Source organism: Colias philodice, chromosome 24, assembly GCF_061535455.1.
Source record: "Colias philodice isolate Cphi_HAF_F1 chromosome 24, ilColPhil1 Martin Lab GWU primary, whole genome shotgun sequence".
NCBI lineage: Eukaryota > Metazoa > Arthropoda > Insecta > Lepidoptera > Pieridae > Colias > Colias philodice.
In genome coordinates this window covers 833,996-859,293 of record NC_143109.1, presented here as the reverse complement: position 1 = coordinate 859,293, position 25,298 = coordinate 833,996, and the positions used below count along the sequence as shown (strand labels likewise).

The following is a 25,298-nucleotide window of genomic DNA, read 5'->3' as shown; positions in this document are numbered from 1 at the left end:
CTGGCGGCACTGACGTGGTGCGCGCGAGTCGCATTTTACGTATTATATTTTATATAGAAAAAAATAAGGGCTAAATTAAAAATCTATCCAAAAATTTCCCTGTAAAACCTGATTAGTAAATGAAATGTCAAATTTTCATAAACATAGCGTTCCCCTAATTCTCATAAAACTGATTATGCTTTTAAAATCGATGTTACTTCTGATTTTTTTTTGATCGAGTCAAATGTTTAATATTGTGTTTTTATCCAAAAAAGTCACTAGATCAAACGTTTATCTGTGCTATATATTTTTTTAGGATTTTAAATATGATGATTTCTATCCAAAAACCATGATTTAGAAACATACATTTCGGAGCAGGGCCCCTTAATTGATGCTTTTAGTTCGCGGTCGCCGTGAGGCATTATAAAAACGATGTTTTTATAGATTTTGAAAGTATTTTAAATGGATTATACTAAGCGCTAAAAATTTATTATACCTATAAATCGAATAAAATACAGGGCTTCCCACCGTCTGTGTATTAATCTGTATAAAGGGACTTAAAGTCTTGATATCCTGTATAATAAATCAAATAAGTTGGTTCTGCCTTTCTTGATTTATTATTTCTGGAACACAACTTCATCCATTGTTATCAACTTTTAAGCTTCTTACACTTTCTACTTTCTAGAAGATTCCTTCCATTGACGTAATGACACTATAGGGGTGCTTTTTCACTAGAGATGCATGTGCTGTATCTCTGGTGGAAAAGCACCCTAAAAGTATTAAAGAAAGCACAATATCTGACGGATGAGCTGATTTAGTAAATAAAATAATAAATATAGATTATAAATGTTGTAATGTCTCACCTATTATCTTCTATTCCCAGCGAACTCGTCCCAATATTCAGTTCCATACGAAACACGTCTGTCGCTCGAAATTTATAAAATATACAAACAAATCGTGGATTAGGGCTAAGTGAACGTGCTGCAAAGGTTTGGTCCCCTGAAACAATACAAATATTTCATTAAATTTGAAATTTTATTTGGTTTTACGGTATTGTAGTGTCATAAGATGATTCTATAGAAAAACAATATCAAGTACAAACTCATCGGATACTACAATTATGTGTATCGACTTCCGATTTCTTTGACTTTTTGCAAAACCTGCAACACTCTTAATTACAGAAGTATCTACTTATATAACTATCTTACTAGATATCTAATTATTATCATTAAAATAATATCAATAAAAAAGCTTCATTTATCCACATAAACTTTTTCGTTTACATCAGTAGTACCTATGATTCATTTTCAAGGTTCTCAAACGTTTCAGTTGTTACGTTTATTACGTAGAGTTCTAGTTAAAACTATCATTAGTAATCAGTATAAGATAACTTGTGTCAAGATTATATATCGTAACTAACCGTTGCCCGCAGCTTCGCCTGCGTGTAAAGAATAAATTTTCATGGTAAAAACATGGTATTTTATCCTCTTGGGGTAGAATTAATCATAATCCTACGCCTCAGCTAGACAACGACTGACGAAAATTGTTTAGTAAAAGGCCGAAATATCACATTTATTTGGGCTTTGAAAAAGTTATTATGCCAGACCTGAGGTTTGACCAGTCCAACCTACGAGTGCCCGAGCTTCGGGGTTTGACTATAACATTTAGATATAAATGATTGAATCAATTGTATCTTTTACAGTGCAGTAGATAGAAGCTGTTGAACCAGCCAAGCGTGCGCTTGCATTCGCTTGACTGATTTCGATTCTAATCTTGCCTCTATAAAATAAAATTTAATAGATAGGCTTAATATTGAAAGGTACTCCTATCCATAATTTATCCTTTAAGAATTACATGATTTGTATTTAAAAGCAAATGTATCTAAGTTCATTCAAATAGACGAGACCAAAATCAAATACTATCAAATGTTTTGTTTAATTTTTTAGATTTCTCGTAACACTATATTTATTTGATTACGGTATAATATTGTGTATTATGCTTGAAGTTCGACTTTCGCTAAGTCTAGAGAAATATTGTACGATGAATAAAGGTCACTATTTCTGCTTATATCATACGATTGACGTTGAAAAAAAGCGTGTACAATGTAAATTTTTCACCTAAAAGTATCTTGATTTAAATAGATTGGAACTAGGATTTACGTTGTTTTACTAAGTTATTAAAAAAATAATCAAAATGAAACCAGATACACTATCAAAGACAGTTGATAACAAGATACGAGTTACGACAGTCCGGTAAAAATAAACATCATCAAAAATAATTTAATGGATTCACCTGACTCTTCTCACGATGTCTTTTCCTTCCTTCAGTTTATTTTTGTTCCTTATTTTCTTTGAAATTTAAAAAATACGTGTTTTTAGAAGATAATAGTTTTCATTAAGGCCGGCCGTACACGGACTGCTCGAGCAGTTAACGGCTGAGCGACGTACACGGACTGCTCGAGCGGTCGGTCGCTGACTGCTCGAGCTGTCGCTACAAACCGCGCAGTTGATGGTTTGAAGCGGTCGCGACTGCTCGAGCAGTCCGTGTACGGCAGTGAATGAATGTCTATATTTCACCGCGCGGTCGCGGCTTCAAGCCGTCACCGCGGTCTCAACTGCTTGAAGCGATCCGTGTACGGCCGCCCTAAAATACTCGGGTTGTTTTCAATGATTAGTGACAAAGTTTATGGCCTTCAATAGAACTTTTGTTTTATTTTGATTACCATAAAGCATGTTTCTCTTTTTGCTTTAATCAGAACCTTTACTCGTCTTTACTTTGTCATGAATTAATTATGTTTATCGTTTTTTTTTATTAAATTCAATTTTTGGCAAGTTGTAGGTATAACAATTCGAATCGAAATCGTATCCATTTTTCTCACATATACAAATCAACCTTATTTAATTACTAGATTTCCGCCCGCGGCTTCGCCCGCGTTTTCAAAGGAAAACCCGCATAGTTCCCGTTTCCGTGGGATTTCCGGGATAAAACCTATCCTATGTGTTAATCCAAGTTACACTCTATATGTGTGCTAAATTTCATTGTGATTACAATGGTTGATTAAAAGGTTCAGTAGTATTTGCGTCAAAGAGTAACAAACACACACACATCCTCACAAACTTTCGCATTTACCTATAATATTATCCCATGAGCCCCAAGCGGCCCGATCGGTCCCAGACTCAATAGATTTTCTATTGTGTCTGTGGTTCCGGGGCCTGAGTTATTATTATAAGTAGGACTATACAATTGTTTTATTACATAATTAACACTCATATAAAACAAAACGCAACAAGCGTTATTATTAGATTGCATCAAAGCAACAGCTGATGCTATTTTAGGAACGCATCTGGGTCACATTGCATGATATGTGTATTGAGCGTAATTTTAATTATGTTTTATGGGTGAAAATTCGTTTTGTTGTAGCTGAGAATAATCAACTATTGTTCATACAATGTAATTAATTGTCACGAGTTTGGAGTAAAATATTATGGTCTAAGATCCGAATATAGGTCGACCTTCACCGGCGTGATAATAGAATGAGACCAATTTTATAATAAATGTAGTCTATTAAAAAATCTATTTAAGATAGGTTGACTGAAAAAATCCTGGACAGGACATTTTAATTAATTTTTAAAAAATATTTTTTTAGTAGTATATTAATTATATTAGTCTATACATATAATAAATCTGTAGAAGGGTCAATTCTGTACATTGAAAATATTGAAAAAATAAATAGCAGGGGGTGTTACTGGATCGATACCAAACCCAAATATGTGATTAAAAAAATTTTTGTCTGTCTGTCTGTCTGTCTGTCTGTATGTGAAGACATCACGTGAAAACTAACGGTTCGATTTCGATGAAACTTGGTATAATTATACCTTATTATCCTGGGCGTAAAATAGGATACTTTTTATCCTGAAAAAATACGAAGAAAAAAAATAATCTTAATTTTTCAGTTTTATCCATAGACGTTGTTCTGTAGAACAGCGAACACACGTTGGGTATTATTATAGGCCTAGCCGTTTTTGAGTCCAATGGATATTTATAAGATGTTATTGTCAGAGTTACTCAAAATGGAGAAATATACCCTCCACGCGAAGACCGACATCCGCGCGGACGGAGTCGCGGGCGGAAGCTAGTATTATAATATTTATTTTAGTATTATGTAGAGTTTGATTTCAAATTAAAGTTGAACAGTGGGAACTATGAGAAAATATGTTAAGATTAATATTAGGTACTATACCTATTGATTAGGTGCAATCATTAAAGTTATACCTAACAGCTATGGTATAAGGCATATTGCATGTTAAGTCATATGAAATATCTAAACATAGACTCTCTATCGAAAGATCTATATTTTAAACATGAATTCGTTAATGAAATTCCATCTCCCTTATTGCCAGATACCAAGTTCCATAACCCTATATCTAACTAGATTTTCCCTTGCAACTAATAATATTTCATGTCCATTAAACATCGATCATTTTCTAGAATTTTCCACGAATAATTACTAGACAAGTTATTCCAAGAAGAATTATGTAAGATCCAACATTTTGAAATCCTACTACTTATAACATTATAAATGCGAAAATTTGTAAGTTTGTTTGCTATGTACTGCTTCACGCAAAAACTGCTGAACTGCATGAAATTTAGCGCACTCATAAGGTGTAACTTGTTTTATCACATACCTATAAGATTTTAAACCCGAAAACTGCGGGTTTTCCTTTGACTTGACTATGCGGGCGAAGCTATGTGCGAAAACCTAGTAATTCATAATTGCAAATACTTGTTCCTAATATTTCATACAATATGTTCTACTTTGCTCCAGTGGCATCTTCATTAGTTAACAAAAACTTTCAAGTGAAGCTAGTTTCCATTAATCACGTATATTCAGCCAACTTCCGCGCAGATAGTGAGATCTTCAGTTCAGGTGTGTTGAAAACTATATCCCATCAAAAACATCCTGTAAAAAACCCAAGTCTCGCAGCTCAGCCTTTCTACCGTCAAAAGTTGTGAGATCCATGTAATACCAAGTCGGTTAATCTATTTAGTGTCTACTTGAAGGACCTTCTGTCTTAAGTTATTACATAAGTTGTTATCATGCCAATATTAAAAATATTTAACGTTTTAAACAAATAGATCGACTTGGACATCGCTTGATTTGATTATTAGTATGTATCACACTACACAGCACGACGGGCCAGCGACCAACACGAACGAGAGTTTCAATCGCGTGAGGCGCGAGAGACTAAAGAATCTAATATAATATTGTAATATTCATTTTGTTTTCATGCGATGTCCAAGTCGATCTATTTGTTTAAAACGTTAAATATTTTTAATATTGGCATGATAATAACTTATGTAATAACTTAAGACAGAAGGTCCTTCAAGTAGACACTAAATAGATTAACCGACTTGGTATTACATGGATCTCACAACTTTTGACGGTAGAAAGGCTGAGCTGCGAGACTTGGGTTTTTTACAGGATGTTTTTGATGGGATCTCACTTCTTTTTGTAGAAGTGAGATCACCACCTTTTTGATTTATAACCCCCTCCCTTGCCTCATATGGTAGGTACCTATCTACACCTATTAAATTTATAACCACCACCAACCACCAACTGCATAAATAACTTTGTAATCCCATATATTTATATGGGATTACAAAGTTATTGATGCAGTTGGTGTATTTGGAAAACTGGACCGAAATTACAAAATATTTAAGTTTTCCCATGATTAAGACACTAAACTCTATATGTATTCCAAATATGAAGCTTCTAAGTCTGCTAGAAGTGCCTTGGACTTTTGATGATCGGTGAGTCAGTGAGTGACAAAATTTAGAAACTTTAACAAGTTGTCATTCTTAAACTACTGGTTCAAATTGACTGAAATTTTAAATATTCCGTGTTTATACAATGCCGGATTAGTTACTGAAGATTCAGGTTTCTTGCTTTATCCACAACCGAATTATAGGGGGTCGAAAAAGGCCCGAATTGCTTCGAGAAAAGGATGGTACGGCCGTGCCGCTTTTTTTTTGCTCGACTTGGCGGGGGCACTGCCGTGCCCCCAGATCTATACTATAATCTATACTAATATTATAAAGCTGAAGAGTTTGTTTGATGGAATGCGCTAATCTCAGGAACTACGGGTTCGATTTGCAAAATTCTTCGGTGTTAGATAGCCCATTTATCGAGGAAGGTTATAGGTTATATATTATCACGCCAAGACCAACAGAAGCGGAGCACGCGGGTAAAACCGCGAGGCACAGCTACTGAGTAATATGTGGAATGACTTGATGAGAATCGGTTATTCCTAATTACTATGTATAATGACGATTCAAAAACGTTCGAGTTTTATTGCATTAATTTATTAATTTATGCCTTTGCCCTATAATACTCTAACGAAAAAGTGTTATAGGTTTTGTATTTATTGCCTCCTTCTGTAGTTTATGTTATACATAATTTTGTATGTTTATCTACCCTGAAATGATTTTTTTAATATGGTATCTGAAATTTAAAAGATTAAACTTAAACTTGATTACATATTATATAGCTACAAAAAGATGCTCTAGCTGAGGTCATATCTAGGTGATCGTACTGACCGACTTTTCTCATAAGTTAAGCAAAATGCTTGCTTAAAAAGTCTCTAAATAATAATAAGTACTTTCACCCTGTTCATCTTGGTTATGAATTGGCATACTATAACAATTTTCCCAAGTAGGATATCTACTAGTTACAAAACTCGCGGAGAAATTATTATTTCTCGGACGAACTCTTTCACCATCAATCAAACTAAATTAAAAGATGTTATTGCTTTGTGCCACGTTTAATTCAATTACCCTTTCTTTTCCTAGCTGTAAGTATTTCTTTGTATTTTCACATTTGAAAGCTTATTTGAAAGAGAAAACTTTAGGTTAGATGTTGACCGTTTTCTGTTCTATTGTTATTTCGTTATATGTGGTACCTGAGAAATCCTACATTTATTCCATTTAGAAAATATATTTTTTTTAAAAGGTTGAAGTTGTTAAGAAACGTTTGTTTATAAAATAATACTTTTAAGATTATAGTTAAAGTGATTTGTATGGTACCTATGATATTAATGAAATTGTTTCGATTTTTATTTATTGTAATAAGTAATATTGTGTAATGTGTATATTGGCAAGTAAAAATATATTGTATCCTTCTGATAGGTATGATAAATACGAAAATTTGTTTGTTTGTTTGTTACTCCTTCACGCAAAAACTGCTGATCCGTTGTATTATCACCTATTGTTTCCAAAAACCTATAATACCTTAGGAAGTATTTGTAACTTAGGAAGTTTAAAGTTTTATTATTTACGCAACAATAAAATTTAATTAGATCAGGTTAATAATGCAAAATTGTCTCGCTTAACGAAGTTTAACCCTCAGTTTTAAACAAGATTAAGGCCAAACAATTTGATATAACGCTAAGATCCGAGACGCAATTTGCGAAGCATTCCTAAATGGATCGCTATCATAATGAATTGTTTTAAGGTTGATGACTGACAAAATACTGGATTTATTTATATTTTTTGCAATATTTAGATGTGAATATGCAGACACTTGATTATTGTAACAAAATAATATGGGCAAAACTAGATTACAGACAATTGAAGTTGCCTAAATAATTATTGATTACTAGTAACTACTAGCATTGATATCTATTATCTCTAGGGAAGCATCCTACCGCAAATCTATTTGCGTAGTAACCAAGTAGTAACTATACAATTTCACGAAAACAACGAACAAAGCATATATTTGAAGTCAGACAATCGGGTTATAATATAAGCAATTTAATTTCACGCAGTATAAACACGTATTGCTAAACATTTGGTGTTTCTGATGCGCGTAGAAACCAATAGACAAACAGAAAGACAAAAGCTCTATATAATTATAGATTTCGCAACTCAAATATAGAAGACTTAACTTTTATAGTATGTATAACGTACAAACAAAAAAACATTAAGTTTCTTTCTTTTTCTGTATAGTTTATCTATGTTTTATAATTTTAACAACACGTTCGTGAAATGTCTAAAGTTTTGTATCACTAGTATTAGGTATATCATCTGTAGTTGTACAGAATTGCAGGCGTCGTCTCAGAGGCTGGGTGATTGGCCCTCTCCAGTGGAGACCTCTTACGTCAACCTGCTTGGTTTGGGTTTTGTTAAATGTAGGCTTTGTGGCCTATGTACCCACGGAGATTTGTTTTGGAGCTAAGGTGGTTTAATTAAAAATAATCATTCATAAGTTATTAAATCAAGGAACTGAAGGTTTGAATATTAACTTTAGAATCATGTTGTATATTTTTAGATACACAATGAAATTAAATAATGCATAATACATACCTAATGTATTATGCACCTTATTTGATTAGTTGTAAATAATCGAGGACACGTGTAGAAAAAACATAAGATATAGGTAGTTCGAGTATTCAAAGCCCAAGCCTTGCGCCTTATACGCGAGATCTCGAGAGGCTAGCCAAGCTCAGCCTCTTGAGATCTCGCGTAAATTATCCTCAAAATTTTAATTTAATTTTTCATTAATTAACAGCGCATATGACCGCATACTTTTAAATATATTTTTTAAACCTTTTATAAAATTTAACACGTTCAATAATTAAAAAAGTCCATAAATTCTGTGAAAGGTGTTCGACCTTCAAATTGCTGACATCACAGAGGGTACGCACGACACAGAGGGCGCAAGCAGGGTTGTTACTTTTTAGACGCATTTTATTGTTTAGTAAATAATGTTTACTAGCTTTCCACCCGCAGTTTTTCCTTCTTTTTCTTAAACTTAACAAATTAACACTAAAACCTTTCTCGAGAAATACTTACTATCTCAATTAATAAAAGGGATTCAAAATCCGTTTCGAAGCTTAAAAAATCTAAGTAAACATAGAGCGGGACAGACCGCGATTATATTTTATAGTATGTAGTGGTGATGAAAGTAGGTAAGCGTTATTCAGTAATAATGCAGTATTTGGCTACAAGAATTTTCTGTAGCGGTAGTGTCAGACCCAATTCAGAGCTTATTTGCTTCGAATAAATAAATAATTTAAAAAATCTTATATCTGATGTATTGTTTTAATAATAAACGTTTATCAACTGTTATCATTTTCATTTCCAATAATGAAAACTATATATCTATGTTTATTATCATTATATCAATAGATAGATTAAAACGTGTACGATTACAAACAATATTAGAGAACATATTATTTCCGCATTCCAGAGTGTTTGATTGACCTTTTTATCATGATAGAATGTTTTAATATTATATCATCATCATCATCATCAGCCCATATATTATATGTTCCACTTCCACGGTGGCCAAGTGTGGGGTGGCAGATATCACATGTCCTCGAACTTTTGATTCTTCGACGTGTCGGTTTCCTCACGATTTTTTCTTCACCGTTTAGGGCAGTGGTGATGTTATAAATGCGCAAATAGACTGAGCCACCACAGCATTGAAAATATTATAATAACAATCTTATAAGGGGCATATGTTCTTGCTATTTTAAATAAATTATTTATTCTATTTATTTGTAAGTAAAGACTGAAGTTTATTTTTTATTGTCTTATAAAGTTGGCAGCCCTAGGTGTGAGCGGGCTCACTGACCTACGACCTAAATGCGCGTCCAATTGCACCACTGCGAAATACGCCTAGATGCTCCAGTTATCATTCTCCTTGTAATGTACGAAAGCTCACAGATACAAGTATATTAATAACTGAAAAAACATATTTAGATTTAGAGAAAGCATCCTACTTCTATAATAACACACGTAAGAGCTAGAAAAGCTCGCTTAAAAGAGCTTTTCGCAAAGTTAGAAGAGGACAATCTATTGAAAATTTTTCAACATAATATAGTTTTCTGCACAATGCAATTTTGCTTAAATTATAAATTTGATGGGCAACTGTAATTAAAACCGATAAAAACCGCGAGGCATAGCTGTTGTGACTTGTGTTATAAAATAGGCCCAATATCTAGTATTTAAAGGACTACGTGAATGAAGTCATAAGCTAGTAAGTTATTTTATATAGCTGTCACGAAGCTATTTTTATAAGTTCTTTTTATATTACTTATCTGACCCGTCAACTATAGTTATTCGATGCAAGACAAGGGTCACGGTCCGAGTAATAGCGTTAGCTATAATATAAATTATAATATCGCGGGCGTCCCTGGAGCGATAAATTCTGGGTTGATGTAATTTACAAGCAATAGGCATGACGACAGTATCCATAAATGATCGTATTAGTGTTTTTAAGGGAAAATGTATAATAGATAAATTACATATAGTGACTTAGAAATCTTAAAAACATTAAGATTAATGAGATTATCAATAAAATAAAACATTGAAATACTGCAGTTGGCCATTTTGACTAAAACACGCGTGACGTCACGTTTAAGTAAACAACTCACGTCAGATGTTTTTTGTTGTTATGAATATGTTGAGAATACGCATTTTTATTTATTTTCTATTGTTTCACGTATGCTTCGACTCAGAACAGAAATATAATTGCGAATTCACGAATACATGGTTCGGGGTTCTCCGCGCCAACTTTATACAATCATTTCTTATTATTTTCTCGCTTAAAATAATTACTAACACATTTTTGAGTATTATTTTTAAATGGATTCACACTGCAATACTGCACACCACTTATAAACTTTGAAATTCGTTTCTATAACACATATTAAATAAATATTTTTTTAATTTTCTTCGCAATGCGTACAAATAATTACGTATTTACCAAAGTGTGACGTCACGCCTACGCCATGACACCTGCGAGCTGTTTTGGCACAGTTAATAAATATTTTTTGGAAAATGGCTTTTATCTTCGTTAAATTTAAGTATATTACCGAAATATAGGGTTTTTCTTGTATAGTAAACGTATACACACATTATGGAAGAGGATTTCAAAATCTTTCGTCATGCCTATTGTCGCGTAATTCGATGCCATTCCTTCATCTACGTGTGTTATTGAGAATTTATTGTTTAGAGTTAAATAGTTTCCACGCTTGATGATTTCCACTTTATATGAAATATTTTACTAGCGTAAGAACCGCGGATTCGAGCGTGTATTTTATGTAATTTCACTCACTTCAAAGGTATTATATTTATGACTAAAATATACCTATGCTGTCTATGCACTTCTAACATACGTCTATCTATACAAATGTCGTCATTAAAAATTATCGTCTAAGTCTATCCAAATCTGGTCAAAGCTTAACGTTTGAAAAAATAATTTTGCAAGCAAATTATTTATGTTAAATCGAATCTGCTGTTATTTTCAAATTAATAATATTATATTAACCATACTCGTAATAAGGATGCGTGCCGTAGCGATACATAATTTATTGTAATTGTAATTAATTGAATGTGTGCACCCTAGTCCCTAATAAATAAGTGAGACAGCGAGCTTTATAAGTGCAATTTACCCCCTTTTTCTATATTTTACGGCTTTGTCCACGTCATGTAAGAAACAAAAATCACTTACATCTTAACCCAAAGATGATAGTCTTATTTATTTCAAATTTCAATGTTCCTTAGTTTGATTAATATAGTCTCATTAAGTACAAACATATCTTTGACTATTTCTGGATTACATCCTATCCTTACCGTTTATAAATCTATAAAGTGCACTAAACGCATCTGAAAATGGTCTATTATATCAGGTTTCCCCTTTTTAGATTATTTATATCAATGGTGCAACACAAATAAAAATAGCTTACGCAGAGCGTGATAAATCGAGACATTTATTTTTAGTGGAAAAGCTATTGAGAGAATTATTTTTGTGACCAATCAATTAGTGAATCAACAGTGACAATGGGTGATTCATTCTTTGTTATTTTAAGGTCAAAATTTATGAGTTTGGCTCGTATTCAGGAAGGTAGGGAAGTTTTAAAACCCCTACTTCTACTAAAGTTTGGGAACGTATAAATCTTTTGGTTGTATTGTTTTCTTGGTTATTTCTAACAAATTAAGAAATCACGGGTATGTTATCTATACGTATTATTATAAAGACGAAAGATTTTTTATTTGTTTGTACCAAATAACCTTGAAAACTACTGGACCGATGTAGTAATTTATTTCACCAGTAAAAAGTGCCATTATTTCCTATTGTTACATAATTTTCATTTTTATCCCTGTTCGATAATCTGCCTTCTTGTTTGCTCGTATATTCTATTAATTTTTAATAATCATTCGTTCACATACACAAAAGACATACTGCGACACGTGTTTCGAAGCCAGGGAGGAAATAGTTTCCCTGTCAGGAAATGAGAGGGGTTTTAAAAGCTTCACTAACGAACTACGAAGTCGCGATCGAAACAACGGAACAAAGGAAATCGTTAGTTGTGTGATACTGGAGTTATGTTTTTTAACGAATGTACATATAAACATGAGAAAAAACAAATGGGTTATTCAACAAATGAAAAATCTCTACATGGGTATGATATACGGAAATCGATCATAATTTTAGTATTTTGAAAAGGTAAATTAAAAAAAAAGACGGGTTGCACTCCGGGAGTGCCGGTAGAAGTGAAAACTTGATTATTAACGTTCAGCATGTTTGATATTTTGGAATCCGTCTTACGCATGGAATATAAGGGCTAAAAAAAAACAAAACATCCGTCTTACGCTTTTTCGATCAGGACACGTGGCCTGACGCAAGTTTAAGATTTTATACCAAACGCCGCTAAAGAAGTTTTCACTTCAAAAAAATGAAATTTTATCGTATATTTTTAAACTATGTAATTCTGTTGAAAAGTACCAATATACCAAGGAAAATATTATATAAAGTTTGTTTTTAATGCGTGTTAAAAATGTTTCAGAAACATTTTGTTAAAATATTCAAAGAGTGCAGTGCCGAAAGAGTAATCAAAACGAAACAAATACTATTTTAAAAAATAAAGTCGCAATCTGATAGGAATTAGGATACAAGATGATCACCTATTTGACCTTTATGAAAATCGTTAGCAAAACCTGCGTGAAATGCCTCTGCACCATATCCCACAAGGAATTACGCGAGTTAACCTTTCATACCTACCTGATGAAATGATAATTAGATTGTACATCTATACTAATATTATAAAGCTGTATAGTTTGTTTGTTTGTTTGAACGCGCTAATCTCGGGAACTACTGGTCCGATTTAAAAAAATTCTTTCGGAGTTAGATAGCATATATCGAGGAAGGCTTACAGGCTATATATTATCATCTCGCTAAGACCAACAGGAGCGAAGCACAGCGGGTAAAACCGCAGAACATAGCTAGTGTACTTATAAAATCAATTTATCAAAACCAATCGACCATATTTCTTCCTATTACACCACTTGAGTAGAACAATTATTTTTCAAAAAAGAACGATTTTATCCGCCACTCTTCATCTCAGAAACTGTCTTACCGCCCCATTAACACTTAGCACAAAAACGCTGTCACCACTATCTATAAAACAACGTAATAGGTCTGGAAAGCTCCCGCCCACGCTGAGCTTACCCAAACCAACCTCAATTATTTACTGTACAAATTGTATTTATTGATTGTACACTTTAGTATCATGTCTCTATAGCAATAGCTATTCAGTTAGCTATAAGAATGGTAAGATTGTTTAAAGATGTCTCTACAAAACTAAAATGGAGTCTCTATAATTTGAAAACTCACGATAAAGTCTGTTAACGGCGACATCATACAATGTATCTGCAAACATTCAACTAGTTTAGTATACGATATACTTATTAAAACTTAAAATAAAGCGTCTATATAAGGACAGACAAAAATATTCTTTAAATTTTATTGCCCCACTTGCAGTATTAGACATATTATAAGACATAGAACCCAAACTATGATATATCTTTGTCTTTAAAAAATTTGCACGCAACAAGCCCAAAAATATATGAATTATATTTTATGGTAACTATTTATCTTTTCAGTATACTTGCGTAATACATAAAACATTTGTAAATTAAAACACATTTTCCAAATCATATTTACACCACGGAAGTATAAACAATAGCAAGGTACAAAACGCGGCGTGTCCCGTCCCCCGGGGCATGACCCGGCGTGTTGAAATAGTAAACAGTGTAGTTATGATAATTACACGTACTTTAAACTTGTGACCTTGCAGTACTCAAGTACTTTGCTCTTTCAACCAAAACACTGCTAAGTTTGAAATTAACTGCGACTAACTTAAACGCATTTGCTTGTAAGTGCAAGGTGATTGTAAAATGTTAAATTACGCTATGACGAAGATATATTTGCTTTGTTTTTGCTATAGTAGGTGTTATAATTTATTGTTCAGTTTTAGGTCAATAATACGGTTTATTGTATTTACGTGTTAACTATAAACTACCAAAAATTGAATATTCCAAAAACTAACAAAAACCTACTCAAATAAATACAAATCTATGTCGCCGTCATCTGGTTGAATTTGCTTGAATGACTAGTCTTTGTCATCATTTAATGAACACGCTAGCCATTCAAACAAACAGCAGATTCAATAAGGTGACTGCGACATCTATACCACCCTAATAAACATGTCGATAGAAGAATCCTTCACAAAAAATGTATGGGAAAATTAACGGACCATAATCAAAGACTATAATAAAAGAAAAATAAAAGTGATATAAATTCTTCGCACGTTCGCCATTTCGTTACGAATCTCATGGGTTCCAAAGTGATTTATTACATTTCTAACTTCTGTCGACTGAATAATTTCCCCTTATTTATCCAATAACATCTGACGGCCATATTTATTATTCTATACGTAATATGAAGTATTTTAATCGGTGGAAGATTCCCAATTCGCCTATTTTCGTATTACACATAATTATTTTAATTTTTCTAGTACATAATTATATGAATGAGAGACCACCAAACTACGATTTGATTATGTATATATAATTTTTTTTATTTGAAGACACGTAATTAATAATTATGTACGTACTACCTTGAAAATACAAATCTTTATTTTGTAATATTTAAAATTAACCTGTTTTTGTGTTTTTCAATAATAAATAGCTTCTAATTTTGCATTATTTATTATTTAAATGTCTATGTACAAATTCAAACTAACAATTTTAAGATTTCCAAATTTATGACCTTTCTATATTGTATATTTCGATTTAAACAACAACTCGCCTTATATTAGCTTCACCTGTAAATTTGTATGTTTGTATGTTACCGACATTTTTATAAATAAATAACTCTTTTCTTCTTATTTAAAATAGACAGATTTATGGATTGGCGGCATAATAATAATTTTTTAAGTTTAAGTTATTTCAAGCTTGTTTTTTACTTTTCAACAACATTATTCATTTAAAAATACAGTTTCAGCCAAGATGCACACGCGGCGTGCCCGGCCCGGGTTATCTCCCGTACGAACCCGTGACCCGGTTACTGCGTGCGCTCTATTGCACTTTTTGAGCAAACCCTGGAGAGCCGTCGAGTGAGCTGATTGGAATTATTGACCGACTTTGTAAATGAGTGATAGTGTTTTTAACACGCTTTTATTAGCTTCACCTGTATTTTTGTATGCAACCGATTCCTTTAGACTACATTTAAACCCACTATAAACGGACAGATTTAATTCAAGCTTTGTACTCTTATCAAGGATTGGTTACAATACAATAATTTCATGAGTTTAATCATATTTTTTAGTTTTTTAAACAATAGTAATTACTAGCTGCGCTCCGCGGTTTCACCCGCGTGGCTCCGCTTTTGTTGCGTGATGATATATAGCCTACCTCGATAAATGGGCTATCCAACAACACCGAAAGAATTTTTCAAATCGGACCAGTAGTTCTTGAGATTAGCATCATATTTTTTATATTTTTTAAACAATATTTATAATGTATTTTGTGATATGGAAATGCGGTTTTTTGGAAGTGGTTAAATCATACGAATGGTTTATTTGCTGTTGGTGATTAAATATTATAATTACAATTTACTTTTTGGGTTTTATAATTTATGCCTATTAGAAATTGCAAGAGATATTTATTTTAACTTATCTATATACAAATTAATAATTAGCAAAAGTTAAAAGTTTACATTTTTATTTCGATTTCGCAAAATCGACCATCTGTTTTCTGTTGTTATATTATTCTATTATTTACTAAAAGCTATAACATCAGACTCAAAAATATAAGGAAGGAGTCACTATTCAAGTACAATAAGTCTTTAGGTTTTTCCAATCTATACTAATATTATAAAGCTGAAGAGTTTGTTTGTTTGTTTGTTTGTTTGAACGCGCTAATCTCGGGAACTACTGGTCCGATTAAAAAAATTCTTTCGGTGTTAGATAGCTCATTTATCGAGGAAGGCTATAGGCTATATACCATCACGCTACGACCAACAGGAGAGGAGCCACGGGGGTGAAACCGCGCGGAGCGGCTAGTACATAATATAGAGCAACAACTACGATTATTCCCAAAATCTGTAAGTAGAGTGTACGAGTTAAGACGGTACCTCCCACGCCTGTTTCCCAGTATTCATTAATAAATCTTTCAAGTGTATATTTTGCTAAATCAAAGTCCTTATCCACGAAACTTCAAGTTGTTTTGAAAGAGAGTTTAAGTAGATTAAATCTGAGATACTGATAAGTAATCCGACATTAAGGAGATATCGTACAGAGCCTATTACGAGCCTCGATCGCGGATTACTTTGAATTCTAAGGGTCCGTGGCTAATGATGATGATGTACTCTCCTCTTTGTTGGCGAATTTAGGTCCTAATTAAGCACCTTTACATGAACAACTTGATGTAAGTACTGCGGTCTGAAGGATATAAGAAATTCGATAAATTGAGATAAAAGAATAAAGGTCACAAGCTAATCGCTAAATTAAAACAATAAAGTTGTGTATGATTTGCAAATATAGGTGATAAAGATTTTATGCTTTAAATTTTGATATTACTGTTTTTTTAGGGCCATCAATCCCTTTACGAAGAAATGATCATTTATCTGAAGCCACGATTATAAATGTAGAATATAATATAATAAAAAAAATAAACTGAAAACACACCGTAATATTATAAAGTAGCTTTCAGTATTTGCTGCAACATAGTTGCACTGATTTTCAGTGACCCGTCTGTAACTATGCCAACGTTAGTTCGTTCACTTATTTCTATAAAGATAATCTATAATATATAATATCTAGTGTAACTTTCACATTTATCAGTAGCATGAAATACCATAAATTGGTAATATTCCATTCGAAAGTACCTAATATTATTGTTGTGTTTATTAACCCTTAACTAGAGTCGTGAACAATTGTTACGTGTGTATAGTCGTGGGTCCATTAGACCCATGTATTTTTAAATGGTCATAATTACTCATTTATGCATTTATTTATGTAAATTTAAATAAAATATGATATTTTAGTTTATGAAGAATATATATTATAAAAATCAACAATTAGAACTTTTATTTACTTAACATAATTTCACTTATAAAATCAGTCGTTGTTTTCTTATACAACAAAAAGGCGTCTTACAAAAATTAAAAATCTCAACAAAATTTTTATTTTTTTTAAATCAATTTTTTTTATCTAACTAAAAAAAGTATGTTGCTTCCTAGAAAAAGCAATAACAAACTAAAAACTCTTATATATAAAAAAATAGCAATCCCTAATTACGTGCAAGATTTACAAATTATATTTGCACAAGTCATGCATATGGGCTCCCTGCATTTAGTGCACAAATGTACAGTTTTTGCTCTTTTGCCAGGCAAACAGAATGAACATCGCTTCCTTTTATTTCTATCTAACAACAAAATCTACATCATCATGGGAAAACTCATTATCTGATCTAGTTTCTGCAATACGGGTAGGTGTTGAGTTTTCATCGGAGTCTTCATCATTTCTTAACAATTCTTCATTCAACCATTGTTCTAACATCTCTTCGTTATCAACACATACACTTCTGGGATTCTACATAGCGATAAACTAAATAAAAATACAATAATAAATTTAATAACGAAAATAAAAAAGATACGTATCTATAGTCGTGGGTCCAGTGGACCCCTGTAAAGGTCAGTACCTACCTAAGGAGTACCGAGCCGAACACGTCTGTCTCACAGGATACGCTCCTGCGTACTATAGGAAGGTACTGAGCAGTGGGAGGTTCTGTGGTAAGTGCCGTGGAGTAAACGAGACTTTAAAAACTCAACCTGGGTCCATTGGACCCACGACTCTAGTTAAGGGTTAAATTCATTTGTGATTTTATTAGCCTTAAGATGTGTTTTTTAAATAAACTCTCTTCTTTCTCTTCTTCTCTCTTCTTCTCTCTTCTTCTTCATCTTGTTAAATTTCATCAAGATAGAGCTACTTGCGAGTATGTTGTAACTACACTAAGTCGCTTTAACAACGCTCTAAGCTTCCTCAACATTGAGAAGTCAAAGAAAGATAACTTAGTACAAAATTGGTGTAAAAATTTCGCACAAGACTCTATCTCACTTTCCATTGTAAAAAGTGCCCTTATACCTCAACAATGTGTGTAAATATAGATTTTAAAGTGCACAGCTACAAGAGAAGTGCAATTAGAAAATAATTAGGAGACTAGTGACGTCCAATCGCAGTCATTAATCACGCGTAATGATATTTATTGACTATCATAGAGCTATTTATAGTTTTATTAAATTAATTTTTAAAATACATTGTAGAGAAAGATAATTTGAAGTTTAATGTGTAGAGTTTGAATGTGTACTCTATGTAGAGTTTTAGGAAAATATTGTTATTATTGAAATATTTCATTTGTTCATATACTTTGGAGTTTATTGAAAAGGCACTTTTAATTACAACTTAGATGTTAGTATCATTATGTTTATTTCACATTTTAATAATAGAGCTTTATACGAAAACACAAATAATATACTACGCTCTACGTTTCTATACGCTCGCATTGTAGAGATCTTAGAGCAAGTACATATGTTTAAGAAACAATAATTTAAAATACTTACAAGGTAGTTGGAAGGTATAATTAATAGGAAACACACACACACAATCTATACCACAACACACACAAATTACGACTATCCGTTGTTATGTCCATTACAATAAATAGCCAAGCGTGTCGCGTCACACATTTTTCACGGTGGGCACGCGTTCTCCATGATAATTCGACTAATTACTTGATTTTTGGATGTTGAACACGCCTCGATTCTTTTTTATTTTGTTACAAGGCGATGGCTTGAGATCAAACGGTACGTAAGGCGCGCGCAGCGGTGTTCGCCCGCAGCCAACTTCGCTCGCTCCGGGCGGGATGCGCGGCGCATCGGGGCAACTTCACGGCGTGAGATCTGACCTCGATTTGACGTAATAAATTATTTTCGAAACAGCAACGCATTGGGCACCTATGCACGTATGTTTGTTCTTCACCTTTGCGCCCGAATTGGCGGTTGATGGGCTCGATCACGAATGTTTAGACATTTTTTTGTAACATTATAATTAAACATGTATATATTTTTTTGAATAATGAAATGCAAATATGATTTATTATCATTAATCTGTAGTTTATATGAAAATCATATAATAACAGTTAAAAGAGAAGCTCTATCATTAAAATAAAACGTTCTCTTAGTAACAGTGAAACATACCTCTACAATATTAAAAATGTTACGAAAACAAAAAAAAAAAAGAAAAACTATGTAAGACTTTTCTCATTTAGTACACAAGAATTTAAAACTCATCACAGACCTAAAGGTGCCTAAAGTTAGTCAACTAAATGAGAGAGTCAAGAGCGTAGCGAGCTACGAAATATCGTAGAGGCCCTACGCTACGCTTGTAGAGTCGCTACGAAATTTTAACCTTGAGACAAACGGACTTAAAAATTACATTAATTGAACTAGAGTTTTACGCGTAGCTTCACTTGTTAAAATGTTCCTCCAGAATATAATGTGAAGAATACATAATATTTTACCTTTATTTTACAGACTGGTCTACTAATTATAACGTCTACTAATATATTATTACCAATTCTGAGGAAATATATTATAAAAGGTTTTCCTTCAAGTTCAATCCGCGACAAAAATAACCATGCCTATTAGCAAGCTCCTATTTATCATGCTGATAATTTCATTATTTATTCTGTTATATTGTGAAAGATATTTCCACTTTACATATTATATATGTAAAAACGAACATGTGCTCTATGCTTATTAATTTGTGCGGAATTGTATACTTTGTTACAATGATTAATTTTACTGTTTCGTTAGTGGGCACTGACTTCAAAAGTTTTCTACGTAAAGTTTGTTATGTATCTACAGAAATGACTGTGTTGATGTTTTTCTTGGAATTGAAGAGAGGAAGCGATATAGACGAAAATATTTGTTACCTTGTTGAATCAAATTGTTTGTCTTTATTATGGCATTGATATTCGTAATATTCATTGGATTTTATTTACGACGGTTATTTTTTTAGTAAATAAAGATTTTTGAATAATGGTGAAATTGTGCATAATGCATAATACTTTAATACTACAGAATAATAAGTTAGCATAAAACATTGTGTAGCTAACACCTATTTATCAACAAGTACTATAACTATTGTATTTACAAGTTAAAACACTTAAAATGTATTACTTCTTTGAATGAATAAATGACTGATTTGCTAATTTATTATTATAGTACTCAAAATACTTACGCAAGAAAACGGAAGTAAGACTTATTACGCATTATATTTAGAGCAAAGGGAACAATGATTCATCCCATACTTCACGCTTGAACGTGAATCATGAAATACTTTGATTTATTTATTTTCTTTCCGACAACTTCGGATATTCGGGTCAACTGCTAAAGAATGCGAATTCTGATTTGCTTGTTAAAATAAAATATCAACGTTTGATATCTAATTATCTTTTCTCTGTCTGGACAGCTTATCTTCATCAGAGATCGAGACTTTGTTCAGGATGATTTATGTTTAATGTGAAATGAAATAAATTATATTTCCACGCATTAATGTATGAAAAATCTTTATGTTTAAGTGAAACAAGTGTAAAGTGCAATATATTACCTTCAATCAATCATCAATCATCATCAGCCCATATACGTTCCCACTGCTGGGACACGGGCCTCCTATGAGGGTACAGGCCATAATCCACCATGCTGGCCAAGTGCGTGTTGGCGGATGACACATGTCGTCGAACTTTTTAATTCTTCGACATGTCGGTTTCCTCACGATGTTTTCCTTCACCGTTCGAGCAGTGGTGATGTTACAACATGCGCAGATAAATTGAAAAATCAATTTATTTCCTGCGCGCTCGCCTGGTCTCGAACCCCGGACTTATCGATTCGAAGTCCGAGGTCTCACCACTGAGCCACTACTGCTCTATATTATATACTGATATTACCTTAGATTATAATATATTACGCTCTCTTTTAATTTCATAATTAAAACATTTCATACATGTAAAGTAAGCTTGACATCAGTAACTTTATCTACCTGATAAGTCATGTCATATATAATTTTAGATCTAATAGAAATAAATATAAAACCGCATAAGTATAAAAACGTTTCTATAACCACGTTAACATGATGAGCAGACAGTTTCACAGATAATGTCATATCACCATTGAATACGTTTGCCAGGGTCTGTGTATTGTCCGCATCTAACTCGTGAACTATACGACATAATATGTAAAGGTAATATAGTAAGTACTTATATAAGGTGATGTGTCAATAACCACCTTTGTCTTGTAATTAAAATAATCTTAAGCTACTAAGTTAAGTTACTTCTTCATCTACTTGCTCAATTGACTGGTCTACAAAAAAATATGACAAAGGACAGACTGTGGACTCACTGACTTATAAACTCCCACCATCGTGTTGTGTATGTGCTTATCTTACGTAAAAGCTTTTCGGACCTAACAAATACATTGTTTATAATAACAGAGATATCCTTATCATCTCTATCTACCGTTTTGCAAATATTTTTGAAGTGAAAACTTCTTTAGCGGCGTTGAGCACTTTTTCTGTAATGGGTATAAAATCTTAAACTCGCGTCAGGACACGTGACCTGATCGAAAAAGCGTAAGACGGATACCATTCCAAAATATCAAACATGCTCAACGTTAATAATCAAGTTTTCACTTCTGCCGGCACTCCCGGAGTGCAACCCGTCTTTTTTATTATTTTTTTATTCGATTTTAGAAAGAAAGTTCATCAATCTACGCCTTCACAGTTTAAAACAGTCAAGTAACGGGTACGAATATAAATAAATAAATAAATATTTTTTTAAATAAATATTATAGGACATTATTACACAAATCGACCTAGTCCCACAGTAAGCTCAATTAAGGCTTGTGTTGTGGGTACTAGGCGACGATAAATATAATATTTAATAAATACATATATAGATAATAACACCCAGACCCAAGAACAAATAATTGAGTTCATCACACAAATATTTGCCCTGACCGGGGATCGAACCCGGGACCATCGGCTCAGTAGGCAGTTACTTTACCACTGCGCCAACCGCGTCGTCATAAGTCGAAAAGACATCCGATGATGTCAAACTGTCAGAAATCAACACGTATCTGTCCACAGCATGATCTGTGCCAACTGGCAATATACTACTGGCCTTTCTTCACTTCTTATTACAATCGTTAATGTATTAAATTAAATTAAAATTTCACGTATATTTTACATGTTTATTTGTTATTAAAACTGAACCTGTTTGGACGGCTGTCGTTGGCAGCTTTTGTTTTTTAAATTTTAAACGTATTTTTGTTTGATGTTTTGTTTTGTATTATTGTAACTAAGATTGTAACTTTGCTTTGTTAAATCAAATTTCATTATATTTGTAACTCGTTTTATATTGTTCGTGAGTTGTGATATTCACACTAATGAAATTGTTGCAGTATAAAAGCTACTATCAAAGAACATAATAATACTAATATCTGATCAATTCTAATCCCAAAGCAATATGAGAAGATGTAGAACATGAAAAATATTTAAATAATTTTTTTGTGTAAACTTAGACATTATTGATAAAGTAACCTTTTTTAAGATACTGCCTTCGGAAAAAAAACCCCCCTTATCGGGCCCTAGGTTAAAGAGCATAATAAGTGCTACAGACAACGTGTTAAAATTATAACACCTTAAACATTGTAAAATATTTACTAACGACGAAATTAGTAGGTAGTATTCGTACTTTCTGACTTAATATCTGCTTATACATAGCGAGTGAAAAACTGGTTCAAGCCACTTTTAATTCTTTGCACAATACATAATAACAATAGGTTCAAAGTTAATTGCAAAACCGCCCACAAGAAGTAGAATTTAATAAAGAACCACGTGCTTCGTGGCCGTAATTAAGCGTTGAGAGCTTTGTATTGACCTTTGTCGAACATTTTTCACGTCACTCGACAATTGTTCAAGAGAGGAATAAATTATTTTAATTAACACTTTTTTGTATAATTTATCTATTTTAAGTTGCCTTATTGTATGTTTGTAAATTATTTGTAATGTTTTAAATCCTTGAGAAAGAAATAAATATTTTTATTCATTTATTTATTTATTTTTATACATCATTTCGTATAGATAGGTAATTTAGAGCGTTCTCTCCACGTGTTATGATTCGTGATGATAAATATATAGTTAAGTTTCAGTAATGTATGTTTCATCGCGATGCGTGCATTGGAATTTTGAATGCTTGTTAGATTTTACGTGAATACATTTAGAAATTAAATGAGAATGCAATTAAATTTAGTAAAATTCAACAAAACGCGTTTAAAATTCGGTAAAAAGTATCTTGCAGGCGAGTCTAGTTAAGTGTTTAGGTTAGTGAAAACGCTGCCTAGTCTATTATCTCAATGTAAGTGAAAGTTGTGAAATTAAAAATGAAATCAAACACTGGACTGTAATAGTAAAATTAAAATATGTATATTGAAATATACCTACTGTCATAAAGAATGCATATAAAACCACAACGAGCTAATCTGGTAAATTTCATAGTTTAAAGTCCACACATTCTTTTTTGTGATTCATTCCGATGTTTTGCATTTATAATATATGAACCTACAGTAAAAATATTATATTTAATATTTTTTTTTTTTCATAAGATACGATTAAGGATTTAAAATAACCAATAAACTCTTTATATATAGTAGCTCTACCAACAATTAATGAAAGCTTCTTGATATAGCTTGAGAGTTAATATATAATTTAAATTTTAAACACAATTTAAGACTAAACTAAGCAAGTCCATTGATTTATAAAAATAATGCAAAATTATAAAGTATTTGATTCCCATACCATTAACTCGATCCTCCACAAAGTCGCACTCAAATGAAACACATCACTAAAACATGTAAAAATGATTCACTCTAAAATCACCACACTACAACATTCTTTTACACTTTTGGCACTAAATCACGAATTCCGATTTAGGTTATCACTACATAGTATAAAAAGTCGCTTTCTCTGTCCCTATGTCACTACAGAATGGATTTTGATGCGATTTTTTTAATAGATAGAGTAATTCAAGAGGAAGGTTTTAGTATATAATTTATTAGACAAAGCGGGCGAAGCCGCGGGTGGAAATCTAGTTCCAAATATTTTAGAGTTGCACAGCGCACGCGCACGTCTCACCGCAGTGAATTTCAAATTAATAATCTCTTCCTCAATATTATTTTTAGAACCGTTATAGATGCATAGCTGATGATATAACGAAATCTAAGTTTTATTTAGCCGGATTATAGTGGCGAAATGTTGATTGTTTTTATTTCTTTCGAGTTAATGCTCTTTTAATTTTATTATATGCTTTTCCGTTTAGATTAAGCTTGAAAATAGAGATGTAGAGTTTTACACGCAGATTCTATCATTATTCTTTAGGGTTCCTTTTCATTTATTAAACATGCAGTTTAATAAAATCAGGCAGTATGACATGTTCATATTTCTGGAAAGTATATTTTGATATTTTGAATGCTGTAAAATTTAATAAGTATCATTTCAAAAGTCGAAATTATGTTTACTAGTAATCGAGTAACATAGTAACACCTTTTTTTAAGACGGTCAAATAGCATACCTACCTAATTTTCATAATAATTAATTATGCCACCGTGTGGTTTTAAAACAAATCTTATTTCTTTGAAAGTATACTTTCAGTGCTGACGAATTTTCACGCGAAATACCGACGTTCAGATTTCAAATCCACGAGACAAAATAATTTTTCTCAATAATTCTAAAATTAATATCAATGTTGAAATGTTTGATATTTGTTGCTATTTCGTGCAATAACTAATGAAACGAGTTTAATTTAAGAATTTGCTTCTTTTTATTAAGGTATTTAGGGAACTATAATTCTGAATATGT

At 32.4% G+C, this 25,298-nt stretch overlaps 1 protein-coding gene across 1 annotated transcript in view; it reads right to left on the bottom strand.

Annotated features, from left to right (window-relative positions):
• Positions 1 to 19,201, bottom strand: part of LOC149477596 (muscle calcium channel subunit alpha-1-like) — an 81,912-nt gene extending 62,711 nt beyond the window's left edge. Inside the window, exons 1-2 of the mRNA XM_089710441.1 lie at positions 18,947 to 19,201; positions 843 to 978 (exon numbers count right to left, since the gene is read on the bottom strand). The gene's annotated coding sequence lies outside the window, so the exon portion shown is untranslated. The remainder of the gene's footprint in view (positions 1 to 842; positions 979 to 18,946) is intronic.
• Between the last annotated feature and the right edge of the window lie 6,097 nt (positions 19,202 to 25,298).